General features: G+C 46.9%; 1 long non-coding RNA gene across 1 annotated transcript in view; it reads right to left on the reverse strand.

Annotated features, from left to right (window-relative positions):
• LOC137528371 (uncharacterized) overlaps positions 1-24,737 on the reverse strand; it is a 55,232-nt gene extending 30,495 nt beyond the window's left edge. The window contains exons 1-2 of the long non-coding RNA XR_011023376.1: positions 24,677-24,737; positions 20,969-21,096 (exon numbers count right to left, since the gene is read on the reverse strand). This is a non-coding gene — a long non-coding RNA (uncharacterized lncRNA). The remainder of the gene's footprint in view (positions 1-20,968; positions 21,097-24,676) is intronic.
• Positions 24,738-25,642: the final 905 nt, after the last annotated feature.

Raw genomic sequence — 25,642 nt, forward strand, 5'->3', positions numbered from 1 at the left:
ATATAGGTAATAGGGAGCTCCTTGCCATCAAATTAGCCTTCGAGGAGTGGCGTCATTGGCTGGAAGGAGCGGAGCACACGATCATGGTTTATACCGACCACAAGAATCTCGAGTACATCGAGGGGGCTAAAAGATTAAGCCCCCGACAGGCTCGATGGTCGTTATTTTTTTCGAGGTTCACATTCTTGATTACATACACTCCTGGTAGTAAAAATACCAAGGCAGATGCACTCTCTAGGTGTTTTGAACCAGAAACAGCACAGCCCTCTGTTCCTGAGACCATTGTTCCACGGAAGTTGGTGCTAGCCGCTACCGAGACGTGGGAGAACTGGAAGGAAACTTTGGGTCCTTTCCAGCAGGATGTCCCAGAAGGAAAACCTGAGGGGGTTTTGTTTATCCCGCTGCCCTTTCGGCTCCAGATCTTGGAGTTGGTTCACTCACACAAGAATGCGGGACATCCTGGGGCGTCTAGGACACAAGATCTCGTGGCAAGGTGTGCGTGGTGGCCCTCTCTGGCAGCCGACTGCAAGGAGTTTGTCAGGGAATGTGCGGTGTGCGCAAAAAGCAAGCCCTCCCGGCTGGCGTCTGTTGGTACTTTACAGCCTTTGCCCACCCCGAGTGAGCCATGGACCCACTTGTCCATGGATTTTGTGGGGGAGCTTCCGAGGTCGGAGGGCATGTCGGTCATCTGGGTGGTAGTCGACCGCTTTAGTAAAATGGCCCATTTCGTGCCCTTGAAAGGACTCCCCTCGGCCCAGGAATTGGCCGACCTGTTCATCACTCATATTTTCCGGTTGCATGGCATTCCGGAGGACATAGTTTCCGATCGGGGAGTCCAGTTTGTCTCAAAATTTTGGAGGGCATTCTGTCGCCAAATGGGCATGGGACTGTCATTTTCGTCGGGTTACCACCCACAGACTAATGGCCAAACTGAGAGGGTCAACCAGTCTTTAGAGCAATTCTTACGATGTTACGTGGCTGAAGCGCAGAATGATTGGGTTAAATTCTTACCTTACGCAGAATTTGCGCACAATAACTTAAAGAGTTCTTCCTCGGGGTTCTGTCCGTTCCAGATAGTGACCGGGAAGTTACCTAAGTTTTCCCCGCTGCCGGTTGCGTCCAGTCCGTTCCCAGCCTTGGAGGCCTGGCAGAGGACATTTAGGGTCATGTGGAGGACCATAAAAGACAACCTTGTGAGAGCATTTCAGAGTCAGAAAAGTCAGGCTGACAAGAGACGCTCGTTAGAGTGGAAATTCCAACCAGGAGATTTGGTTTGGGTGTCAACCCGTCACCTGACCCTGAAACAACCCTCTGACAAACTTGGTCCCAGGTTCGTGGGCCCATTCCCAGTTAATAGGAAGATCAACAATGTCACATATACCATTAATCTTCCTACCAGCATGCGTGGAGTGAGGTCCTTTCACGTATCACTTCTCAAACCCGCAGTCCAGGTGGGCCCCACTCCTCCTCCTCCTCCTGTCTTAGTCGATGCCCAACCCGAGTATGAGGTGGAGAAGATCATTGACTCACGTACTGTACAAAACTCGGTGCAGTATCTCGTACATTGGAAGGGGTACGGCATTGAGGAAAGGCAATGGGTACCTGGGAACCGTATGCATGCGGATGACTTGGTTAGGGAATTTCATGCTTTACATCCAGGGAAACCTGGAAGGAGCTGTCCGGAGTCCACTCCTCGGGGGGGGGGGTACTGTGAGAACGCGGAAGAGCCGCCGCCATGATCCGGCGGCAGGCGGCTCCTTCCGCGTACAGACGCTTGCCACACACGGAGAGGCTACCGCCTCTCCTCTGTATGAGGCGGCTCTCTCCGGGCAAGCGTCGGCAGGGCACGCAGGAACCGCCGCGTGGGACGCGGCGGTTGCTGCCCATAACCCCGCTGCGGAGACTCCGCAGAGCGGGGCAGCTGGAGCTGGGACATGTAGTCCCTCAGGAGTAAGAGTGACGCGCGCGCGCGCACTCAGACATAATTTATGATTTCCTGAGGAGAGTCAGCTGACCAGGCTGGTCAGCTGACGCCAGCACCTCTCCCTATTGGTTCAGCACTTAGGGAGGTGCTGAAAGGCATTTAGGTATATATATTGCCGGCTGTTCATTTGTTCCTTGTCTGGCGTTGCGTTCACATACGTGGGAGCACCCAGATCCGTTAGTCAGATCCGTTAGTGTGCCGGGACCAGCTGGAGCTGTAATCCTACACTAAGCTAGATTTTGTTGATAGCTTAAAGTACTAGTTTGATTGTGATTATATGTTATGACCTTTGCCTGCCTCGACTATCCTTCTGAACTCTGACCTTGTACCTCGTTATTCTGATACCTGTTGCCGAACCCTGCCTGTACCTAGACTCCGCCTCTGCCTCCTGATTTTGTACTCCGATATTTCTGATACCTGTTGCCAAACCCTGCCTGCACCTAGACTCCGCCTCTGCCTACTGTATCTGTACCTTATCTGTCAGTGTGTTTACGACTTGGCTTGCCCGACCTCGAGAACCGACCTCACGATTGGAGGCGGTTCCTTGTCCCGTTAGTGACACTTACGCCTGAGTGTCACTTTCGGACTTTCCTTCCCACTGTAAGTCTGACTCCTCCCGTCTCGGAGAGCTCAGACCTGTGGAAGGAATCTGTGCAGTTCTCCTTGCTGCACTGAGGCTTGTCCTCCATATTACTGTTGCACCAATCACTACACTCTACTCAGGTGGCCAGAGGTTAGCTAGTATATTGGATTATCGGTGATACTGCAGATCACATATAATCTGATATACGTCTGTATTTCCCGTGATACTGCAGTTCACCGGTAATCAGACCTCTCTGTGCTTCACCGAGCGTTACAATAGGTTACTCAGTTCAAAGTTTAAACTTACTCCCAAGTCATTAAACTGCAAACAGGACACAGAGGCAGGTACCTAGATATGCCTGCATGTGCTTTCATGTACCTCACTCAGTGTTCCAGCAGCCTGGAAAACCAGGGCATTCAGTTATAAATATTTTGACTTCAGCTCTTATAGTTTGCTCCACTTCTCAGTCTCTTGCCTCTCACATTTCACAGCTGGTGAATGAGACTATGCATCATTTTGAGGAACTTAGGTGGAAGAGGTAGGAGGGGGCTTGACAAAGACTGACTTCTGGAACTGATGCTCGCTGATATAGCTGCTGAAGATGTTTTTGTTGCCTGAGGTGAGCTTTAGGGCTCGTTCGCAGTGCATCAGTTGGGTTGTAGAATAATTCTGCATGTCAGCTCACTGCCCATACATTTCTATGGATATTGTTATTCTAACTCACTGCATGCAGGCTCTGAATTAACATGTGTGTCCAGTCTTCATTGCAGTTCACACACATTTAATGCATAGGTGTGTGTTACGCAATGGGCCATTGTTAATCCAGCCTTAAGTGATGCCTCCCTTCCCAGTTAATGGAACATGTTCTCATGTCACATGGATGTCATATGGATATGTCATGCCAACTTAAAAGGAACTTGAGGTGAAAGGGATATGGAGGCTGTCATATTTATTTACATTTAAAGTGAACCTTAAGCCTACTAAAAAAATGAGATTTACTCACCTGGGTCTTTCCTCAGTCCCCTGCAGCTGATTAGTGCCCTCGCAGCCCCGCTCCGATGCTCCTGGACCCGCCGGCGACCACTTGCGGTTTCACAGTCACCGGCCGACAGGCATGGGAACGTGAGTGATTCTTCGCGTTCCCAGCCACAATAGCACTCTCATGCTGCTATTGCGGCAAGAAGGCCACAATAGCAGTATAGGGGGCGCAATTGTGGCTGGGAACGCGAAGAATCACTCGCGTTCCCATGCCTGTCGGCCGGTGACGGCCCGGCAGTCCAGTTGTTCTTTCTGGCATCCGTAGTGTCTGCATCACACACCTGTAACAAGCATGTGGCTAATCAGACTTCAGACAGAAACATCTGATCTGCATGCTTGTTCAGGGTCTATGGCTAAAAGTATTAAAAGCAGAGGATCAGCAGGACAGGCAGGTAACTTGTATTGTTTAAAAGGGAATACATATGTCAGCCTCCATATCCCTCTCACCTCAGGTTCCCTTCAAGTTCAGAACAGCTCCAAATTTAACATTGCTCTTTCAAATTCAAATATTAAAACTAATCTTAATAGTGGCCCCGTGAGTGGCAGAAATGTCATTGGTCGCTGCACAGAGAATTTAAATGTGTGCATTAAACACCAAGTGAACACCTGACACAACTGGCTGAGCAAATTTGGCCTGATTGGCTATTCATGAGGCAATGCTCATGCAAATATGCATTTGCTTTCGCATGCCAACTAATGCAGGGTCCATTGAACCAATGCCGCAAAGCGGTTTGCCCTGCGGGAATTAGTTCATGCTATACAGCACTATCCAGGAGCGCCTCGGGGAGGCTTCCCAATGCCCCCATACAACCGGGGGACCGCGGGGTCCCAGGCGCTCTCATTGCCTGGGAACCACAGCAGCACCCCGGAGGGGGGAGGCTGGGTGGCGCAGGCTGCCCCCCCAAGCGTGGCCAGCGCCGGGGAGAGCCATCCGCACCTTTCACCTCCCAATATTTAAAAACAGGCACTTACCTTGACGTCCATTGCGTTCTGCTGCTGAGCATAGCTTGGGTGCAACACATTTGAAAAGGAAAGGAATGAAGCATGGGTCGCACCGAGCTTTGGAGCTCAGGGCTGGCTCACACACTGCACTCCAAGGGGGGTGGAGGACAGGCACTGACAGCCCACTCCAGGACTCACACTACCTGGAATGAGCCATCCGCCACCCGCCTCCAAGGGAAAGAAATTCACAAATCGCTGCACAGAGAATTTAAATGTGTGCATTAAACACCAAGTGAACACCTGACACAACTGGCTGAGCAAATTTGGCCTGATTGGCTATTCATGAGGCAATGCTCATGCAAATATGCATTTGCTTTCGCATGCCAACTAATGCAGGGTCCATTGAACCAATGCCGCAAAGCGGTTTGCCCTGCGGGAATTAGTTCATGCTATACAGCACTATCCAGGAGCGCCTCGGGGAGGCTTCCCAATGCCCCCATACAACCGGGGGACCGCGGGGTCCCAGGCGCTCTCACTGCCTGGGAACCACAGCAGCACCCCGGAGGGGGGAGGCTGGGTGGCGCAGGCGGCCCCCCCAAGCGTGGCCAGCGCCGGGGAGAGCCATCCGCACCTTTCACCTCCCAATATTTAAAAACAGGCACTTACCTTGACGTCCATTGCGTTCTGCTGCTGAGCATAGCTTGGGTGCAACACATTTGAAAAGGAAAGGAATGAAGCATGGGTCGCACCGAGCTTTGGAGCTCAGGGCTGGCTCACACACTGCACTCCAAGGGGGGTGGAGGACAGGCACTGACAGCCCACTCCAGGACTCACACTACCTGGAATGAGCCATCCGCCACCCGCCTCCAAGGGAAAGAAATTCACAAATCGCTGCACAGAGAATTTAAATGTGTGCATTAAACACCAAGTGAACACCTGACACAACTGGCTGAGCAAATTTGGCCTGATTGGCTATTCATGAGGCAATGCTCATGCAAATATGCATTTGCTTTCGCATGCCAACTAATGCAGGGTCCATTGAACCAATGCCGCAAAGCGGTTTGCCCTGCGGGAATTAGTTCATGCTATACAGCACTATCCAGGAGCGCCTCGGGGAGGCTTCCCAATGCCCCCATACAACCGGGGGACCGCGGGGTCCCAGGCGCTCTCACTGCCTGGGAACCACAGCAGCACCCCGGAGGGGGGAGGCTGGGTGGCGCAGGCGGCCCCCCCAAGCGTGGCCAGCGCCGGGGAGAGCCATCCGCACCTTTCACCTCCCAATATTTAAAAACAGGCACTTACCTTGACGTCCATTGCGTTCTGCTGCTGAGCATAGCTTGGGTGCAACACATTTGAAAAGGAAAGGAATGAAGCATGGGTCGCACCGAGCTTTGGAGCTCAGGGCTGGCTCACACACTGCACTCCAAGGGGGGTGGAGGACAGGCACTGACAGCCCACTCCAGGACTCACACTACCTGGAATGAGCCATCCGCCACCCGCCTCCAAGGGAAAGAAATTCACAAATCGCTGCACAGAGAATTTAAATGTGTGCATTAAACACCAAGTGAACACCTGACACAACTGGCTGAGCAAATTTGGCCTGATTGGCTATTCATGAGGCAATGCTCATGCAAATATGCATTTGCTTTCGCATGCCAACTAATGCAGGGTCCATTGAACCAATGCCGCAAAGCGGTTTGCCCTGCGGGAATTAGTTCATGCTATACAGCACTATCCAGGAGCGCCTCGGGGAGGCTTCCCAATGCCCCCATACAACCGGGGGACCGCGGGGTCCCAGGCGCTCTCACTGCCTGGGAACCACAGCAGCACCCCGGAGGGGGGAGGCTGGGTGGCGCAGGCGGCCCCCCCAAGCGTGGCCAGCGCCGGGGAGAGCCATCCGCACCTTTCACCTCCCAATATTTAAAAACAGGCACTTACCTTGACGTCCATTGCGTTCTGCTGCTGAGCATAGCTTGGATGCAACACATTTGAAAAGGAAAGGAATGAAGCATGGGTCGCACCGAGCTTTGGAGCTCAGGGCTGGCTCACACACTGCACTCCAAGGGGGGTGGAGGACAGGCACTGACAGCCCACTCCAGGACTCACACTACCTGGAATGAGCCATCCGCCACCCGCCTCCAAGGGAAAGAAATTCACAAATCGCTGCACAGAGAATTTAAATGTGTGCATTAAACACCAAGTGAACACCTGACACAACTGGCTGAGCAAATTTGGCCTGATTGGCTATTCATGAGGCAATGCTCATGCAAATATGCATTTGCTTTCGCATGCCAACTAATGCAGGGTCCATTGAACCAATGCCGCAAAGCGGTTTGCCCTGCGGGAATTAGTTCATGCTATACAGCACTATCCAGGAGCGCCTCGGGGAGGCTTCCCAATGCCCCCATACAACCGGGGGACCGCGGGGTCCCAGGCGCTCTCACTGCCTGGGAACCACAGCAGCACCCCGGAGGGGGGAGGCTGGGTGGCGCAGGCGGCCCCCCCAAGCGTGGCCAGCGCCGGGGAGAGCCATCCGCACCTTTCACCTCCCAATATAATCCGGGGTGCTGCTGTGGTTCCCAGGCAGTGAGAGCGCCTGGGACCCCGCGGTCCCCCGGTTGTATGGGGGCATTGGGAAGCCTCCCCGAGGCGCTCCTGGATAGTGCTGTATAGCATGAACTAATTCCCGCAGGGCAAACCGCTTTGCGGCATTGGTTCAATGGACCCTGCATTAGTTGGCATGCGAAAGCAAATGCATATTTGCATGAGCATTGCCTCATGAATAGCCAATCAGGCCAAATTTGCTCAGCCAGTTGTGTCAGGTGTTCACTTGGTGTTTAATGCACACATTTAAATTCTCTGTGCAGCGATTTGTGAATTTCTTTCCCTTGGAGGCGGGTGGCGGATGGCTCATTCCAGGTAGTGTGAGTCCTGGAGTGGGCTGTCAGTGCCTGTCCTCCACCCCCCTTGGAGTGCAGTGTGTGAGCCAGCCCTGAGCTCCAAAGCTCGGTGCGACCCATGCTTCATTCCTTTCCTTTTCAAATGTGTTGCACCCAAGCTATGCTCAGCAGCAGAACGCAATGGACGTCAAGGTAAGTGCCTGTTTTTAAATATTGGGAGGTGAAAGGTGCGGATGGCTCTCCCCGGCGCTGGCCACGCTTGGGGGGCCGCCTGCGCCACCCAGCCTCCCCCCTCCGGGGTGCTGCTGTGGTTCCCAGGCAGTGAGAGCGCCTGGGACCCCGCGGTCCCCCGGTTGTATGGGGGCATTGGGAAGCCTCCCCGAGGCGCTCCTGGATAGTGCTGTATAGCATGAACTAATTCCCGCAGGGCAAACCGCTTTGCGGCATTGGTTCAATGGACCCTGCATTAGTTGGCATGCGAAAGCAAATGCATATTTGCATGAGCATTGCCTCATGAATAGCCAATCAGGCCAAATTTGCTCAGCCAGTTGTGTCAGGTGTTCACTTGGTGTTTAATGCACACATTTAAATTCTCTGTGCAGCGATTTGTGAATTTCTTTCCCTTGGAGGCGGGTGGCGGATGGCTCATTCCAGGTAGTGTGAGTCCTGGAGTGGGCTGTCAGTGCCTGTCCTCCACCCCCCTTGGAGTGCAGTGTGTGAGCCAGCCCTGAGCTCCAAAGCTCGGTGCGACCCATGCTTCATTCCTTTCCTTTTCAAATGTGTTGCACCCAAGCTATGCTCAGCAGCAGAACGCAATGGACGTCAAGGTAAGTGCCTGTTTTTAAATATTGGGAGGTGAAAGGTGCGGATGGCTCTCCCCGGCGCTGGCCACGCTTGGGGGGCCGCCTGCGCCACCCAGCCTCCCCCCTCCGGGGTGCTGCTGTGGTTCCCAGGCAGTGAGAGCGCCTGGGACCCCGCGGTCCCCCGGTTGTATGGGGGCATTGGGAAGCCTCCCCGAGGCGCTCCTGGATAGTGCTGTATAGCATGAACTAATTCCCGCAGGGCAAACCGCTTTGCGGCATTGGTTCAATGGACCCTGCATTAGTTGGCATGCGAAAGCAAATGCATATTTGCATGAGCATTGCCTCATGAATAGCCAATCAGGCCAAATTTGCTCAGCCAGTTGTGTCAGGTGTTCACTTGGTGTTTAATGCACACATTTAAATTCTCTGTGCAGCGATTTGTGAATTTCTTTCCCTTGGAGGCGGGTGGCGGATGGCTCATTCCAGGTAGTGTGAGTCCTGGAGTGGGCTGTCAGTGCCTGTCCTCCACCCCCCTTGGAGTGCAGTGTGTGAGCCAGCCCTGAGCTCCAAAGCTCGGTGCGACCCATGCTTCATTCCTTTCCTTTTCAAATGTGTTGCACCCAAGCTATGCTCAGCAGCAGAACGCAATGGACGTCAAGGTAAGTGCCTGTTTTTAAATATTGGGAGGTGAAAGGTGCGGATGGCTCTCCCCGGCGCTGGCCACGCTTGGGGGGCCGCCTGCGCCACCCAGCCTCCCCCCTCCGGGGTGCTGCTGTGGTTCCCAGGCAGTGAGAGCGCCTGGGACCCCGCGGTCCCCCGGTTGTATGGGGGCATTGGGAAGCCTCCCCGAGGCGCTCCTGGATAGTGCTGTATAGCATGAACTAATTCCCGCAGGGCAAACCGCTTTGCGGCATTGGTTCAATGGACCCTGCATTAGTTGGCATGCGAAAGCAAATGCATATTTGCATGAGCATTGCCTCATGAATAGCCAATCAGGCCAAATTTGCTCAGCCAGTTGTGTCAGGTGTTCACTTGGTGTTTAATGCACACATTTAAATTCTCTGTGCAGAGAAATGTCATTGGCCCCGTCCACTGAAATACATTCCAACTGTAATGTAAGCCTGTGAGACGTCAGACGCTATGTACACTTCCAGAGTAATGTCAAACAAACAAACACAGAACATTTATATCACGCTTTTCTCCTGGCGGACTCAAAGCGCCAGAGCTACAGCCACTAGGACGCGCTCTATAGGCAGTAGCAGTGTTAGGGAGACTGGCCCAAGGTCTCCTACTGAATAGGTGCTGGCTTACTGAACAGGCAGAGCCAAGATTCGAACCCAGGTCTCCTGTGTCAGAGGCAGAGCCCTTAACCATTACACTATCCAGCCACCTATCCAGTGTTCAGCTTTGTCAGTAGAGATACTAAACTGCAATGCTAGTGTACATTCATTTCTTTTATTTCATACATAATAATCACTTATAACTGCATTTAGCACCTTTGGGACTTTGTCCATAAAGACAAAATAGCTTATAGCAGCTGAGCAGAGTACAGCAGAGTTGAATGGGCTTTGTAAAATCATCATCAGCATTTTCCTTTTACACATAAAACATCTGTGAATATCTGATGAAGCATGAGCTGTCATAGGAGTAATGCTGGCAATCAGTCAATGCAGTGCATATGTTGATGATGGGGGAAGCAGTGCATATGTAGCCCATGGCATTATTACACTAGGAACTTCATTGCTCCTCTGGGACTAGGTCGACACGGCAGGGAATGTGAAGTACCAAGATAAACGACTCGTTAAGTCTTCCAAATGGACTAGCTTTATTGTGTGTGCAAACTCTGGACATATGTGCAATGTCCGTGGTACAGCAGTACAGAATGGGGTATAAAACCACAAAAAACAATTGCCAGCACGTATTGTTGTTCACATCAGGCTGCAACAGCGCAGAGCCAGATTTCTACAAAAGCCACATAGATCTAAGTCTAGTATAAGGCCACATACACACATCAGACCATAGTCTTTTGAAAATGAAAGATCACAGACCAATCTTACCACCCTTCATGTAGTATGAGAGCCATACTCTACACAGTCTATTCTATGGAGCTGAACTCCACATCAGAAAAAAATCTTTGCAAGATGCTGCACACAAAGATGCTGTACAGACACAAAAGATCAGTATCTGCAAAAGATCTGTTCCTGCCAAAAATCCATTCCTGCAAATCGCATTCATAGTCTATGATATCTGCAGATCATCATACACACCTTGTTTAACTGACATTCATTTGCAGATCAGATCCACCAGGATGGATTTTCAGATTTGCAGATGATTGCTTGATCTGCAGATGAATGTCAGTTAAATCATGTGTGTATGATGATCGGCAGATCTCATAGACTATCATTGCAATTTGCAGGAATGGATTTTTGGCAGGAACAGATCTTTTGCAGATACTGATCTTTTGTGTCTGTACAGCATCTGTGTGTGCAGCATCTTGCAAAGATTTCTGTCTGCTGGGGAGTTCAGCTCCATAGAAAAGACTGTGTAGAGCATGGCTCTCAGCCTCTCATATTACATGAAGGGTGGTAAGATTGGTCTGTGATCTTTCATTTTCAAAAGACTATAGTCTGATGTGTGTATGAGCCTTTAGGCTCTATTAAGGTAGTGGCTGCAAATTGGAAATGTTGGCTACAAATGGGATAAGAAAGCTGTACATGGGGGGCTGATAATTTTACATGATGACTCCTGTACATGGGATGCAGTACAGGAAGAGGGGAGTTATTGTACATGATAGAGGAAGCTGCACACAGAATGGGAGGGGCAATGACAGTTACAGAGGGTTTGACAAAGAGCAGACATTGGGCCTGATTCATCAAGCTGCACTGCTTAGCATCGCAGCTTAGTGTGTAGGAGCGCCCACTTTGCCTCCCTTACATAGCAGCGCTTGCTGCTATGTAAGGAACGTGCCTTCCTTAGTTATGAGCATTGTGCACATACCAATGCGTGTAACTTTAATTGTGGGCGGTCCTGTGAAGTATCGTTGCCGTGATACCTCACTTGTAACTATGTAAATTAACAAAGTAGCGGCTGCGATATACACAGTAGCAAAGGACCTCCCATATATTAGGACATAGTAGTGGCTGCGAGTGAAGTATCGCAGTAACCATATTTCACAGGACCGCCTGCAGTTAAAGTTACGCGCGTTGCTATGTACGCAATGTGCTTAACTAAGGAAGGCATGCTCTTTGCATAGCAGCGGCCAGCGAGCTCTGCAATGTAAGGGAGGCAAAGTGGGCGCTCCTTCACATTAAGATCAGGCCCATTGTTTGCTCGTTTGCTGTATTTTCTGATATGTTGCCGATTTTTTGCATGATACAACTCCCAAAACCTGAGTTTCATGGACAGTCACAATGTGAGAGTAGTGGCATAGCAAAGGAACTTTAAGCTCCATTGTAAGTTTTACATTGGGCCACCTCCTGCACTTTATACATAATGTTTGATATGGAACACCAAAACTTGCCAAGGGCAGCCACAGCGTTAGAGAGGTGTAAGAGTGAGGGGAACAGTTTTCAAACTATTCAAACTGTTACATTGCTGTGCATTGGTTGCGTCTATGTAGCCGCATCGTACCGCGTACAGTGGAAACGGGCCCTAAGTGCAAAAGGGACCTTACTATCTTTAGAGAAAGAAGGACACTGTTTAGCACACAGAAAAAAACATACACATACACTCACATAACATCTCCTATCAGGCTTGTGATGAAGAATTCATGAGCAAAAGACATTATCGTTTTTATTATCACACCAATCCTTTCCTTATATTAGCATTTAAAGATAAGAAAAGCAAGCATTTAGAGACGAATTATAAACATGTAATCACTTTTGCATCCACCTTCCCATCCTGTTATTGCTATGCATATTCAGTGCCTGGGAGATGGGAGAGGTAGCAGGAAGTGGAACTCTCCCAAGTTGTTGTTGAGTTTTTGGTCAGGTCTCTGGGCTATTTTTATCTGCCTATAATGTTAGCACAGTAAGGAAATAAAACACATTTATGGTACTGTAGTGGCAAGTAGGGGCGTAACTAGACTTAATAGGGCCCCCTGCAAAATGATAGCACGGGGCCCCCTTTGTCCCCAACTCCCCATCCCCAAACCCCATGAGACTGGGAGCGGGCAAATGGCAGTAGAGAGTGTTCTGCTGTAATGCAACCTCTGGAAGCAGGAAAAAATTACACATGCTCCTGCACACAATTTTTGTGAGTGAATGGGGAGGATTCTTTGCTAATTGGCTGACCTTGTAATTGGGGTGAGGGCGGTAGATGGGCCCCCAAAGCCTCTGGGCCCCCCTGCGATGGCAGAGGTCGCAGGGGTGATTGCTACGCCCATGGTGGCAAGAATGCTAGCCTTGCAGTGTGCTGGATCCTTGCTTTCATTCAGGGCCAGGACATTATCTGCATGGAGTGTGTATGTTCTCCCTGTGTTTTACTGAATTTCCTCCAGGCACTCCAGTTTCCTGCCACATCCCAAAAACATACGAAAAGTAAACTGGCTTTAAGATATATTAAGCTATATTAATATGGTTGCCTGCAGGAATCAGGATTTGATCTATTGGGTGACAGTTCAGGGACGAATTGTGTACAGGGCAGGCTGTAGCCTTATGATGTATTCTGTAGATGAGGGGACAGCACTGAAGAGCAGTGCATGACTGGTTGGCTTCCAGCAGGAGGGATAAGAAGGGGAATAATGTGCTCGGCCGAGACGATCCAGCACTGCAGATCTCTAAGTGTCGCATTGGAACTAGATTCTTGGCAGAGACAGACACTTAAAGGCACCTGACCTAGTCAGGCTGACCAGAGGCAAAGCTACCTAAGGCTAGCACAGAGGTATGTTCATGCCGGATCCACTTAGCTCAGTAGTGCATTATCTGCACCTCACTCATTCCCCCCAGTACCTGTAATCACTCCTTGAAAAATGTTCTTTGGCTAAAGTCAAATTTTCAGATGGGGCGAGGCATGCTTGCAGCAATGTTGCCTTCTACCAGCTACTCTCAGCTACTTTCACTTCGCCGACAGGCCTGGCCACACATTGCCTTCTATTTGTTCCCATTCGCAATAGCGTTCTGCACCTGTGTAGGGCGCTATTGCGGACGGGAATGCGTAGAAAGAGACACGTGGCCAGGCCTGCACAGGCGCAGTAAGCCTGTTGGTTGAAGATGAAAGTAGCTGGAGGTGGGGGACAGGAGGATCTGATCAGGACTGCAAGGACACGGGACAGCTGCATTGGGCTGGTAGAAGCCCCAGGTGAGTAAAACTGATTTTTTTTTTCTTAGGCTTAAGGATCCCATTAAGGACTACAGGCTTACTCCCCCCTAGTGACCAGGCTATTTGTTACAATTCAGTGCTCTGCAGCTTTAACAGTTTGCTGCAGAGCCATACAAATTAGCAGCCACATTACGCCCCCCCCCTCCTTTTCTGCCCACCAACAGAGCTTTCTGTTGGTGGGCTCTGATCGCTGCTCCAGGCTTTGTATTATTTTTTATTAATTGTTATTTTATTTTTAATAAAAACGTATATTTTCTTTTTATTTCTCCCTCCCCCGGTCACTGGCCGGAATGGAGAAACAGGGTTTGACCACAGTTTGCAGTATATAGACACTGGAATCAGGGGATAAGGTGCAAAAATAAAGATGTATTGCAAATGCAGGCATACAAACATGAATGCAAATATCATGCAAACCTATGCACAGCACACAATATATACAACAACCCAAGAAAGCAGTGGTAAATATATATAACACCTGACTATCTATCTAACTAAGTAAATGATAATATATACAGAAAGTAACAATGTAAAAATATATACAGGTCCTTCTAAAAAAATTAGCATATTGTGATAAAGTTCATTATTTTCTGTAATGTACTGATAAACATTAGACTTTCATATATTTTAGATTCATTACACACAACTGAAGTAGTTCAAGCCTTTTATTGTTTTAATATTGATGATTTTGGCATACAGCTCATGAAAACCCAAAATTCCTATCTCAAAAAATTAGCATATCATGGAAAGGTTCTCTAAATGAGCTATTAACCTAATCATCTGAATCAACTAATTAACTCTAAACACCTGCAAAAGATTCCTGAGGCTTTTAAAAACTCCCAACCTGGTTCATTACTCAAAACCGCAATCATGGGTAAGACTGCCGACCTGACTGCTGTCCAGAAGGCCATCATTGACACCCTCAAGCAAGAGGGTAAGTGTAACGATCGGTGTAACACAGAGATGGTCTGATTACCGGTGAACTGCAGTATCACCGAGAATACAGAATATACCCGATTATTGATGATCTACAGTATCACCGATAATCAGATATATCTACTAACCTCTGGACACCTGAGATAACAAGTGAGTGTTAAGTGCAACAACAATACTTTGAGTACTGCACAGAAGTATGTTCCTTCCGTTGGCCTAGACTCTCCCGGGGGAGGAGCTAGGCTGAGAGTAGGAAGGACAGAGTGTGAGTGACACCAGTGAGAGGGTGTCACTAACAGGTCTGGGAACTGCCTCTAACAGTCAGTAAGGTCAGTTCTAGAGGTCGGGCAAGCCAGGTCGTTAACACACAGACAGATAAGGTACAGATTCAGGAGACAGATACGGAATCCAATGAACAGGCAGGGTTTGGCAATGGAGTATCAGAATAGCAAGGTACAGAATCAGGATGCAAATACAGAGTCCAGGAACGAGCAGGGTTTGGCAACAGGATATCAGAAATAGCAAGGTACAGAATCAGAGTTCAGAGGAATAGTCAGGCAGGCAGAAGATCATAACAAATAATACAGTTCAATATTCCTAACGCTAAGGTGTGAGGTCCGTGATCGTCAACACCTTTGGAAACTATGCTAGAACACAGATACAGACAAGGCCTGAGTGCTACCATGTAGTGATCGCAATGCCAGACACCAGAGGAATGACCAGCACCCAGTATATATACACCAGTGCTCTCCAGCACCTCCCTTAAGTGCTGGACCAATGAAAGTTGCTGCAATTGTCAGCTGACCGGCCTGGTCAGCTGAGCCTCCTCCTCTGCGCGCGCACGCATCCTCCTCAACCAGTGTGGACTATCAGTCCCAGCCACACCAGTCATGTGTTGTAATGTTGTTGCTGTATGGGATGCGGAATCCGCCTCCACGCTGTCTGAGCGTGCGGTGTTTCCTCCGCATTCCGCCTTACTGAGAGAAGCAGGCCTATGCGTACAAACCGCCGTGTCAGACGCGGCGGTTTCTCCGCGTTCCGCTATGTCAGCCGCGGAAACAGCCGCCTCATCTTGCGTCCATGCGGCGGCTTTTCCGCGTTTCTTCACAGTAAGACACAGAAAGAAGTTTCTGAACGAATAGGCTGTTCCCAGAGTGCTGTATCAAGGCACCTCAGTGGGAAGTCTGTGGGAAGGAAAAAGTGTGGCAGAAAACACTGCACAACGAGAAGAGGTGACCGGACCCTGAGGAAGATTGTGGAGAAGGACCGATTCCAGACCTTGGGGGACCTGTGGAAGCAGTGGACTGAGTCTGGAGTAAAAACATCCAGAGCCACCATGTACAGGCGTGTGCAGGAAATGGGCTACAGGTGCCGCATTCCCCAGGTCAAGCCACTTTTGAACCAGAAACAGCGGCAGAAGTGCCTGACCTGGGCTACAGAGAAGCAGCACTGGACTGTTGCTCAGTGGTCCAAAGTACTTTTTTCGGACGAAAGCAACTTTTGCATGTCATTCGGAAATAAAGGTGCCAGAGTCTGGAGGAAGACTGGGGAGAGGGAAATGCCAAAATGCCTGAAGTCAAGTACCCACAGTCAGTGATGGTCTGGGGTGTCATGTCAGCTGCTGGTGTTGGTCCACTGTGTTTTATCAAGAGCAGGGTCAATGCAGCTAGCTATCAGGAGATTTTGGAGCACTTCATGCTTCCATCTGCAGAAAAGCTTTATGGAGATGAAGATTTCATTTTTCAGCACGACCTGGCACCAGCTCACAGTGCCAAAACCACTGGTAAATGGTTTACTGACCATGGTATTACTGTGCTCAATTGGCCTGCCAACTCTCCTGACCTGAACCCCATAGAGTATCTGTGGGATATTGTGAAGAGAAAGTTGAGAGACGCAAGACCCAACACTCTGGATGAGCTTAAGGCCGCTATCGAAGCATCCTGGGCCTCCATAACACCTGAGCAGTGCCACAGGCTGATTGCCTCCATGCCACGCCGCATTGAAGCAGTCATTTCTGCAAAAGGATTCCCGACCAAGTATTGAGTGCATAACTGAACATAATTATTTGAAGGTTGACTTTTTTTTGCTTTAAAAACACTTTTCTTTTAGTGGTCAGATGAAATATGCTAATTTTTTGAGATAGGAATTTTGGGTTTTCATGAGCTGTATGCCAAAATCATCAATATTAAAACAATAAAAGGCTTGAACTACTTCAGTTGTGTGTAATGAATCTAAAATATATGAAAGTCTAATGTTTATCAGTACATTACAGAAAATAATTAACTTTATCACAATATGCTAATTTTTTGAGAAGGACCTACTTCTTACAAATGACTAAGACACAGGAACATGTGTAGCCAAGTTATGAAGAAGTTATGAAAAATGTAACTACTTTAAATTACTAAAACATCTTTTTCCAAGTCACCATTTTCTAGAGAACCTAGACTTCTGGACTGTTTCAAGAACTTTTAGCATGTGGGAGGAGTGTGAAACCCCAGACAAAAGGTTCTGGGATGTGTTTTTCTAAAGGTGGCCATTAACAATACAATATTTCGGACGATTGATCATCCAATTCAAAAGCAATATCAATCAGAAATGATCGTTCAGGTTCACTAACGAAAAGAAAGCTACTATGCAGTTTGTTCCGATTAATGGAATTGATCTGGAAAATTGGATAGATTCCATCAATCTGATCAAATTGCTTAGCAGCTTTCCTTCTGTAAGTGAACCCAAATGATCGTATCCAATCGATTACCACTTTTCTTGAGATTCCCTAACATCTCTCCAAAAGGGTGGCGGACAATAAAAAAAAAAAGAGAAAAAAAACAAAACCTAGCACTAGCAGATGTCTCAAACCTTCCCAGATTTGTTCATAACTAAAAAGTAGTGTTTAGGCTAAAATTATTCTGCTTTAAAATACACATTACTGAGGAAAATTTTTTATTTTATTTCACTGGAAATTACAGTTCAGCTATCTTTCTAGTTTGTATGCTTTCTCCTCTATTGGAGATCATTCTGAAACATTGCATTAAAGGACACCTGGGGCTTGATTCACAAAGCGGTGCAAAGTGTTTGCACGCCTGTGAAAAGCCCTTTATCACGCCTAAACTCAGTTTAGGAGTGATAAGAAGAAACTCGCGCGATCTCCCGCGCGCAAAGTTTTGCGCGCGTAGCGCACCGCGCTGCGCGCGCAGTGTGCCGTGCTTCGCGCGCAGCGTTCATTGAGCCCTATGGGACTTTGCGCGCGGAAGCTTCGCGCGAAGAGCAGCACAAATCGGTGATAACTCAGCTTTGCACCGCTTATCACGCCTAAAGTCTTTTAGGCGTGATAACTGAGTTATCACCGCTTTGTGAATCAAGCCCCTGAAGTGAAAGGGATATGGAGGCTGCCATATTTATTTGCTTTTAAACAAGGCAGGTCACCTGCCTGTCCTGCTGATCCTATACCTCCAATGCCTGGTACACACCATGCAATTTCTTGTCAGACAAATGGGTCAAATTGGGTATTTCTAGCAGGTCTGATCTGCTTTCTAATCGTTTGTCTGATCAATTTTGTATAGAAGAGATTGGAAAGTCAATGAGAAAAACAATTGGAAATCAGATTGGACCTGTCGGAAATAATCGATTAGACCTGTCTATGTGATGGGAAATTGCATGGTGTGCACCCGGCATAATACTTTTAGCCATAGACCCAAACAAGCATGTATATTAGATGTTTAAAGCGGACCTCCAGAGTAATAAAGAAAATCCTGAAGCCTCCTAGTAAAAAAAAAAATTATATTTACGTGAGAAGCCTTGTCCCACAAAGCCATCCCGAAGGCCCCGTATTACCCGACTTCTGGCGCCTGGCCCAATCCCCTCTCTCCCTGGAGAAAAACGCCCAGCTATTTGCTACAGTAACTGTCTTGGTGTTCTTCTCCAGGGAGAGAGGGGGCGGGGCCAGGTGCCGGAAGCCGGGTAATGTGGGGTCTTCGGGAAGGCTTTGCGGTACAAGGCTTTTCAGGTAAACATAACTTTTGTTTTGCTAGGAGGCTGCAGGATTTTCTTTACTGCTGGAGGTCTGCTTTAACAGGATTTGCCAAATGCTTTTATTCCCAACTGGATGATTTATACATCAGTCATGCATTATTCTGATACTGATTTTGATAATCCTATGCAGTGCTGATAAAACACTGAGGCTACAATGTCATAGAACTCTCACAGTGACAATTATAGAGCCATTGTAATATCCGATTTTAGAAACATCTTTTCCCACCACGTCATCCTCTCCCTATTCCTCCTGCCAGGTGGAAGTAGACAGATTGCTTTCATTTCTAAATGCGATTATACTTTATTATGCTTTATTTCCCCCAAATCCTCAGAGGATCTACTCATAACCTCACATCCTCTCTTCACTTCCACGTGGGCTTATGCTCTGCTCTCATTGCTGTGTCTTCCTGAATCCTGACAACAAGCCCTTTTAATTAAAATCTAATTTGTTGCTCTTGACAACTGGTTGCAGTTATTTTATCCCTTTAGCCGTGCTGAGATCATTCCCTGGTCTTACAGCTTGGCACTGTCATAGACTGGTTAAGGGCATCTATCCCCCACTAAGCTGAACAGGCCTGAATTTCTGCTCCATTCTTGTGTCAAGTTGGTATTATTCAGTGGAATAATTTTGACGTAATTCCCTGTCACTATATGTTCTGGATATTTTGGATGAGAAGTCGGGTCTGTTGAGAGAAAGTCAATTAATATGAACTAAACAGACCTTTCACTGAGTTAAATCTTACTCTCAAATAAGGGCTTGTTTAAAAGTCTCCCTTCTAGTAACATGGACTTCACATTAGCTGCACTGGCTGCCAAATGAGTCTAGCGGTGAAGGTCTTTAGCTAAGGTCATTACATACATTATTCCAAGTCTCTTTCACCAGACACTGTGCCAGAGGGCCTAGCAAGTCATTTATTTCATTGCTGTAGCTACATAGCACAAAAAACATTGGTGTCTTTCTATGCAACAAGGAGGTTAATTCACTTTAGTAATTATTTCATTAATTTTAATTTAAACAAAACAATATAGTTACCTCTGCTTATGGTTAGATGCCAGAATGTTCAAAAACATTGCAGATGAGTTTAACTTATGGTACTAAGTTCGCCGACATAAAACATAATATTGACATATGCTAACTTGTACTTTAAAATAATTCCTCCGACATTTTATTTATTCCTTTTTAAAACAAAAAGTTTTAACTGTCTGCATGTACTAATCATAAACCAATCACAAGTGAAATTACACTTTTTACTTTTTAAACAGTCACATGTATGCCGACAGGATTCATAAGAACCTAAATAAGAAACAAGCATGGCTGTTTCTATATGCATAGACAGTTAACAATCATATTTCTGCCTTAAGTTTAGATTAAAGACCAGATTTGTTGTATGACAATAGTGGTATTACTGACATTGGGTTTATTCACTAAGCTGCGCTGCTATAGCAGGGCAGCTGAATGACAGCAGCACAAGGTAATAATCTCCAGCATGCTATGCAGCTATAGCGTTTGCTGCTAAATTATGCTCTGATCCAATAGTTTAACAAGCGCTTCATTAAACTTAACAAGCGCTCCATTGAAGCCACTTGTTAGTCAGCCTATTGGGCCAATCAAAGTGCAGGAATCTCCTCCTTTGAAGCCACTGCACCCGCCAGGCTCAATGTGGGTTCAGTGGAGAGCTTGTTAAGTTTAATGAACCACTCGTTAAACTACTGGTGCAGAGCGTAATTTAGCAGCGCAGGCTATGGCTGTTATGGTTGTGCATAGCATGCGCTGGAGATTATTACCTCGCGCTGCTGTCATTAAGCTTCCCTGCTGTAGCAGCGCAGCTTAAAGAGAATCTGTACTAAGCATACCATTCTATTCATTATGTTCTCCTGGGCCCCTCTGTGCTGTTTCTGCCACTCTCTGCTGCAATTCTGGCTTGTAATTAACAGTTTTAGGCAGTGTTTACAAACAAACTAACCAGCTTGTGATAGGCTCACATAAGCAGAGTGTGTGAGTCATACAGAGCCTGCAGGGGGCCTGCAGAGGGTGTGTATCGCTTCTATCCAATCACAAGCAGCCCTGCACATTCCACACATTCCAGCCCTAGCCCGACAGAGCCGACAGAAGAAAACAGATTAGATATAATATACATATAGCAGAGATAACACAGCCACTTTGCAATTAGGAAAGGCTGCAGTAAGCCAGAGCACATTAGAACAGGCAAATGAACTTATAGGATAGAAGAACTAAGGCTGAAAATTTTGTTATAGAGTCTCTTTAATGAATCAACCTCATTGCTATTTGTGTGTGTGTAAAGGGGATCTTGAAGTGACTAGTCTCTGTCAGTTCAAAAAGTGTGGTAAACACCCCCTTCCCACCCCCAGTACATTCACTTCACTGCTGCCCGCACCTCAGTATCTATGCAGCCCCAAAAACTGGAACATTCCAACATACCTTCAATCACAATATCAGGGAGAGCCAGAACTCCACTTCAGTCTGCTTGGTTTAGTGCTGATGCTTAGGTCTGAGTAGAGCAGCAGAAGGAGTTGAAGGCTACAGCTACAGTGACTGAGGACCACTAGCTGAGTGGTAAAAAAAAACAGAACAATATTTTAGTAATTTGTATAAGATGTGGGCTTCTATTCATTAAAGGCTGTTCGATAAAAAAAAACCTGGTCAGTAAAATACTGCATTAGGTATTATAGACTTTTTTTTTTTGCAAATTCATAAGGATTTTCAAAGGTGCGGTATACGTTCGGTAATTTACCAAAAAACGTGGCTTCAATTCACAAAGTCCTGTGCGGTAGAACAGCATGGAGTAGGTCTCTGTTTTGTTGCATGATATTCTCCCACTTCTGTGCAGTGAGGGCATTACAATAGTTAGAGGCATCCCAGCATCCCTCTAGATGTACATTTCCTTCTAAAGCCTCTGACTCTGTCTATTATTCTTTCTTAGCATTTTATTTTAATGGCCAGAGTTTCAATGAACTTCCCAGAAACATAAGACACATCATTCTGGATGATTTCACTAGTTGCTCCTCAGCATCTTCAAACAGGAACCTAAAGGGTTAACGTCTGAAGGGCTGCAGGGGAAATCTCTTTTGTCCAGGTCATTTCCTCTGTTGCCTGGGGGTAGAGAAACTTGTCCCTCTCGAGAACATGTTGAAGCCAAAAGAGAGAGAGTAGAAGAAGGGGAGGATATTCCTATTGGCTCTCTACTGCAGTCAGTCATGTGTTATCGCATGCTGAATGTTTCCGACCCAACAGAGCTGGAGGTAAATACCGAACATGTTACTCTCTGTGTTCTAGTTGATTTAGGATAGAGCTGTTTGATGCCAAGCGCTGGCTTTGGACAGCAAGGACCTCAGTTTTGTTAGCATTCAGTTTCATTCATCCACATCGGTAGCTCAGTTAAGCAAGAATTTATTTTTTGAGTAGGGTCTGTTCCACTAAGTTTGAAGGACAGATATAGCTGCGAGTCATCGGCATAGCAATGGTACAAAAAAGTAGAAAGCAATAGGCAGGCATAGCAATGGTACCTCAGGCCATGTTGTTGGATAATAGTACCAAGTGGCAGTATGTAGATTGCAAATAACAGAGGGGATAGGATAGATCCTTGTGGTACTCCAAATTTTAGAGGTGCAGGGTTGGACATGACAGGTCCTAGGGATACTCTCTGTGTTTTAACAGCCAAGAATGATCTGAACCACTTGAGGACTGAGCCACTGATGCCACAGTACTCCTGAAGTCTGTTGAGCAAGATTTCATGGTCAACTGTATCAAAAGCTGCTGAGAGATCCAACAGGATTGGGATGGAGCATTCCCTTCTGTCCCTTGCCATGAGCAGATCATTGCAGACTTCCATGAGAGCTGTTTCACAGTTGTGGTGTTTCTTAAAGTCAGATTGTAGAGGGTTCAGGATTTTGTATGCTGAGAGCCTGGTTTCTAGTTGCAGGTAGACAGCCTTTTCAATAACTTTACCTAAGAAGGGGAGGTTGGAGGCCGGTCTGTAGCTGCTCATTTCATCTGGATCCAAGGACAGTTTTTTTTAAGAAGGGCCTTGATGAGTCCTTCTTTTAGAGAGGTAGGAAACCTCCCTGCTTGCAGAGAGCAATTGACTATTTTGTGAAATGCTGGTCCAAACAGGTCAGGGAATTTCAGCATGTGTTTAGTTGGTCCAGGGTCCAGGTCGCAGGTTGTCTGGCAGAGGTGATGGAGGATGTCCGAGATCTCTTCCTCACTAATGCCTTTGAAGTCAGTCCAGGGTGTTAAGCTGTTCTTGCAGCTATTAACAGGCGTTGAATAAGTCTTAGGTGCTGTGGACTAAATAAGAGACCGTATAGGTCCCCAGAGGTGCTATACGTGCTACCTGAGAGCTACTGTTTGTCCCGTTTTATTGCCTGATGGGGCAGGCTTTGTCCTGCAAAACGCGTTGCATCTATTGGGGTACTAATAAAGTGTTCATTTATGTCAGACAAGTAGTCGAGTCTGCTTTCGGAGGTAAGTCCACCACTGCCTCCCCAGAATATTTTAAAACTTTTAATTATTGTTTTTGTTCTGCTGGCACCTCTGTTCATCAAAGTCATTATAGTGTCCACCCCTGGTGGAAGGGGAACCCACCCCTACCTTTCTTCTATCTACAGAGAGCGACTTCTTAACCCTGAGTGAGGACAGGTCTAATCTCCTCACCTGCATTCACAGTGATTGCCTCTGCGGTAACCCTTGTTTGTGAGTGTAACCTTCTCACATTACATTATTCACTATTGTTCCAAGCATACTACACCATATTGGGCTCTCTGTGTCTTTTTCTTAAGAGACCGTATAGAGCTTTTATCAATTGACATTTTCCAAAATGCTTGGTAAAATTAGCTGTTTTCTGCATTATAACGTGTAATACTTTATGAATTGAAGTTGCATTGCTGCTCTAATCTCTATATACATAAAATTGTACATTTGTGTGTATGCGTGTTGTGTGTGTGTGTGTAGGTATGTGTCGCGATCACTTGACCGATTTCAATTAAACTTGGTATACAGATCCTTTACTACCTGGGATGATATGTTCTGAGGGTCTCGCATCCCCCCTGCCCACTTGGGCAGAACCACGAACAGCCAATCAAATTTCACCCATTCACATCAATGGGAAAAATTTAAAAGGCTGCAATTATCACAGTTATAAAGCCAGAGTCCCCAGACTTGACACAGCTGGTCACTTGGTGACTAAGGTAAAAATATCCATTTCAATTGCTTTTTTGTTTGTTTTTAGGCAATGTTTTAAGGATAACTCTACTTTCTTGAAGAATTTAGAATGTGTAATTTAATACTTTAAAAAACTAACTATCCATTTTCGTTTGCAGCTATTATAATGTTTTAATACAGGCTACTATAATATATTCAGACAAAACTATCTGAAAACCATAGCAACAGCATCTTGACTTGTACTCAAGACTTCCCAGAATTTTAAAGCTCTTGTGCCATTTACTCACTTACCCAGGAGTCTTCACATATCAGGAGGCAACATTTCCAGTATCTCAATATCTCCAGGCTGATTGCAGCAGCCCATTCAAGTAAGCACACTTCAATGAGAATGCTAATTATTCATTGGTTATGATGCTGGGGGTGTCTTGCTTATCATTTCGTTTCAGAGCATTGTGTGGCCAGATCTAGAACACAGCAGGTATGTCAGTGTAATGCTGGATCCACACGGTGCGTTCGCGCACTCGATTTCCCGCTCGATTCCCGTCGATTCGTTTATTTCCAACATGTCCGATTTGGATTTCGATGGATCGTTAGGTCGATTCGCATGCAAAGTATGCCGAATCGACCTAACGATTCATCGAAATCCAAATCGGACATGTTGGAAATAAACGAATCGACGGGAATCGAGCGGGAAATCGAGTGCGCGAACGCACCGTGTGGATCCAGCATAATAGCGCTTGTTCAAAGGCTTACACTATAAATAACTGATCTGGTTAAGATTGTATTTTCATAGAGGAAGTAGAGTTCTTCTTTAAACCTCATCATTCATTAGAATAAATGTTTGTTTTTATCATACAATCTCTTTAAAGTGCTGCTTCATACCTTACCTAAGCATGAGTGTCATGTGCTATGTAAACATAAATTATTACTGAATATGTCATACATCACAATGACAAGGGTACCCACCTATCACCTTTTTCTGTTTACAGTAAATTCCTCCATCACTGGGAATGTTTTTGCAAACGCCTATAATTAAAGACAATTGTGTATTGGTTGTTAATGGGTGTAATAAGTGTCACAAAGGATGGTTTAACAAGAAAGGTGCAAAGCTGGAGCAGAAATATTGTAATTACCCACAACCAATCAGAATCCTTGTTTCCTTGAAACCTAACTCGTTGTCCTGTGCAACTGCTTCAGTTTTTCCCCATTTGTGAATATGTTTATACTGTAAATCAGTCCCACTGATTACCACAGTACTTTTTCATTGATGCTCACAAGAAATAGTAAAGTTAGTTCATGTGTGCAGACAGCAATTTGCATGACTTGCTACATCTATGTACCACTAGCATTGCCTATGTACCACATAAGCAATGGTATGAAAATTGTGTAAACCTAAGCACACTGTCTGCACGTGTTAAATGTACGGTTCTTTTGTGAATGCAGAGCCGGGACAAGGTCCTCCAGCACCAAAGGCTGAGACACCAAAGTGCGCTCCTCCACCCCTCCCACCCCAGCCGTCACACACTGATTGCTATTAGACTAAGAGGCGTCCCAGGGCCCCCAACACCTTAATCTCTAGTTATCTGGCTTGCAGTCACTGCCATGTATCTCCTTATTTCTCTCTGCTTCAAACACAATAGGGGAATGATAGCTTAGTGAGTTGTGCGCCCCCTCCTACACTGCACCCTGAGGCTGGATCCTCTCTCACCTTTGCCTTGGCCCGGCCCTGTATGAATGTAGTCCTCAGTCTTAGAATTCTAAAAAAACTGCCAAGGACAACAACAGTGTCAAAGGTGCAAGAAGGGGCTGGGGAACAGCTTGTTAATGATTACTACTATCCAAAGCATCTATAGAAGTGATCATTACCAGCACAGAACCAATAAAGAGCTAATACTGCGGTTGAGGGAGGGCCCTACGGTGCCCCTCTGGCCC

This window comes from Hyperolius riggenbachi, chromosome 8 (genome assembly GCF_040937935.1).
Source record: "Hyperolius riggenbachi isolate aHypRig1 chromosome 8, aHypRig1.pri, whole genome shotgun sequence".
Lineage (NCBI taxonomy): Eukaryota > Metazoa > Chordata > Amphibia > Anura > Hyperoliidae > Hyperolius > Hyperolius riggenbachi.